Raw genomic sequence first — 3,002 nt, forward strand, 5'->3', positions numbered from 1 at the left:
CCCAAAGCCCACAATGCGGGTGGTTGTTTTAGCCCAGGCCAGTGCCTCTGGACGTGAATACGTGCTCGATTAGATCGATCGATTGATCTGATTCTAGGGCGTTTGTCTTGTCAGCAACTCAGCATGCGTGTTCCTCTAGGGCATTTGTCGCTGACGCCGCTAGCGCGTCTCCTGGTCAGGCGTTTTCGGATGGCCGCCGTTTGTGCGTATACTGTTAGGACGCGGCACGGCCGAGGGCCGACGCTTGTGCATATCCACGACGACGAAACCTTCCACTGTTCTATGGTTCGTAGATGGCAAGATGCAAGCAGATGACGCCTGGAGTTAGGATATAAGCAGGTACCATTTTGCACTAAGCTATTATTTATTACTTCCTCCACTCACAATATAAGATGTTCTACCATTTTCTCATTTAGATGTATACATGCGCATTTCAGCGTGTTTGTCCAATCCTTTCACTCTGCATAAAGTCTATCCATTTGTCCCATAATATAATATCGTTTTGAAAACTAAAACAGCTTGCAGAACAATCTTATATTATGGGATGGAAGGAGTATATTGAAATATTCAAAACATCTTATATTTATGAACCGAGAAAGTATTATTTTTATAAATCATGATTTTAGTCGGGTTATTTAGCATTGTGCATAAAACAGTAAAAACGTCTCCACACAAAATGGGAGACGACTCTCATAGGCGTTACACTATTAGGAAGAAAAAGCCTTAAAGATCAGATGAGATAATCAACTTGTTGGATGTTGGTGATCATACAACTCAATTTATAATCTAATATATATAAATGTAATTTTATTTTATTTGGTAAGTACCAAACATATATTTGTATATGCATTGACATCAAGGGCAGCGTGATGTTTTGTCTCTCGTGATCATTGGCTTTTCGCCCCCCTCAAGTTCAAATCCTGGCTTCGCCCCTGTACACCCATGACCATGAGGACGAGACATCTCAACGGACATGCAAATTAACGAAAGTTCATTAGGTGCTAAAAATGCATTATATGTCTGCATCATTACTCTCCTTCCCCACATACATGCATAATGCATTGCCATATATACCAGCAAAGTGGCACCTGCTCGATCACTCTAGTTAGCTGCACGCCCCATCCGCCATGGCCGAGATCAACCATGACGCCGCAGAGGAAGGAGACAGGCAACTCCTGTCCACTCTCCCGAAGAAGGAAAGGATGTGGAAGCCATTCTTCCTCTACCGAGGCTGCTGGCTCACGCCCCGGGCCGTGACGAGCATCACGCTCCTGCAGTCCCAGTTCGCGCCGCGCCCCGACGACGTCGTCCTCGCCACCTTCCCCAAGTGCAGCACCACCTGGCTCAAGGCGCTCGCCTTCGCCTTCGCCGTCGCCAACCGCTCCCGCCACCCCGTCGTGTCGGCTCCGGCGCCCACCCGCTGCTCACCCACCCGCAGGACCTCGTGCCGTCCCTCGAGCTGCCCCACCGCGACGTCCACCCGGTCGCCGGCCTCCACAAGCTCCCTTCCCCAAGGCTCCTCTCCACCCACCTGCCGCCGTCGCTGCTGCCCCCGCGCATCTCCGCCCTCGGCTGCCGCGTCGTGTACATGTGCCGGGAGCCCAAGGACGTGTTCGTCTCCAGCTGGCACTACATGAACAAGGTGAGCGCCGACTTCTCCCTCGACATGGACGCCACCTTCGAGCTCTTCTGCCAGGGGTTCTCTCTGTACGGTCCTCTCTAGGACCACGTCCGCGGATACTGGGAGCAGAGCGTGGCGGAGCCCCACAGGGTCCTCTTCCTCAAGTACGACGACATGATGGCCGACGCGGGCAAGCACGTCAAGATGATCGCCGAGTTCCTCCGCGTCCCGTTCACCGGTGAGGAGGTCAGCAGCGGGGCCGTGGAGGAGGTCGTGTCCCGGTGTAGCTTCGAGAATCTGAAGAGCCTGCTGGTCAACTCCTCAGGAGTGTCCGATCGGATTGGTGGGATGCCCATGGAGAACTCGTCCTACTTCCGTGCTGGGAAGGTGGGGGACTGGAAGACACACTTGACTGAGGAGATGGCGAAGAAGCTGGACTGCATCGTTGAAGAGAAGCTGAGAGGTTCTGGTCTCACCTTCTGACGTGTGTTTGCATATCTCTTTAGTTTGATGGCTACGCAGGTCTTCTGCTGGAGAGCTGAATTACATACTCGCATGAACATGTATCCGTGTTCAAATTCGACGATGCGATGCATAAATAAGTTGTTAATGAATAATACGCACACTCGTGTGTATTCAAGAAAAAAAAAGCATAAATCAGTTGTTGCCGTGCCTTCGTTTATGCTACTTGAGAAGGGTTCATGGAAGTGAAAAATGTCATTTGTTTTCCTTATGAAATGGACACTATTACTGTGTGAAGATAATGCAAGTCTCCACCACAATTACCACGTCAAGAGCACTTTCTTTTGAGATAAACAAAAACTTTATTCATTAGAGATAAAAAGTACATCGTTTGTGAGGGTCATTACAATTTCATTTACAGGTTCCTCAAATCAATCAGAAATTAACGAAAATCTAGCTAAACTCGCAAGCTCATGAGCTACTTTATTTGCTTCTCTATTAGAGTGTTCGAATCTAGTAGCAACGAAGTCACAAGCATAATGAAAACAATCGTCGAAAATTGCCGCCGCCGCACCCGCCGACTGTCCTCCGTTCTTCATGGTATCAATCACCTTCAGGTTGTCCGAGTTAATAATAAGGCAATTACATCCCGCCCTTTGCGCCAATGTTATACCAAATTTAAGAGCCGAGGCTTCCGCCATCAACACATCTGCGCAATAGTCAATCTTCCCGTTCCCTCCCGCGATAAATCTACCTTTTTCATCTCTCAAAACCGCCCCCATCGTGCCCCTAAGCAAGTCGTGGTCAAAGGAAGCGTCAACGTTAAATTTCACAAAACCCCTAAGAGGACATGACCAACCCCCCTTTTTCATAGAAGCCTTGGGGGATGATGCATTTACGAAGTTTGACGTAAGGGCTA

At 49.1% G+C, this 3,002-nt stretch overlaps 1 pseudogene; it reads left to right on the top strand.

Moving 5' to 3' along the window:
• The first annotated feature begins 1,115 nt into the window (after nucleotides 1-1,115).
• Nucleotides 1,116-2,104, top strand: LOC123164985 (cytosolic sulfotransferase 6-like; annotated as a pseudogene).
• The last annotated feature ends 898 nt before the right edge of the window (nucleotides 2,105-3,002 follow it).

Source organism: Triticum aestivum, chromosome 7D (genome assembly GCF_018294505.1).
Source record: "Triticum aestivum cultivar Chinese Spring chromosome 7D, IWGSC CS RefSeq v2.1, whole genome shotgun sequence".
Taxonomy (NCBI): domain Eukaryota; kingdom Viridiplantae; phylum Streptophyta; class Magnoliopsida; order Poales; family Poaceae; genus Triticum; species Triticum aestivum.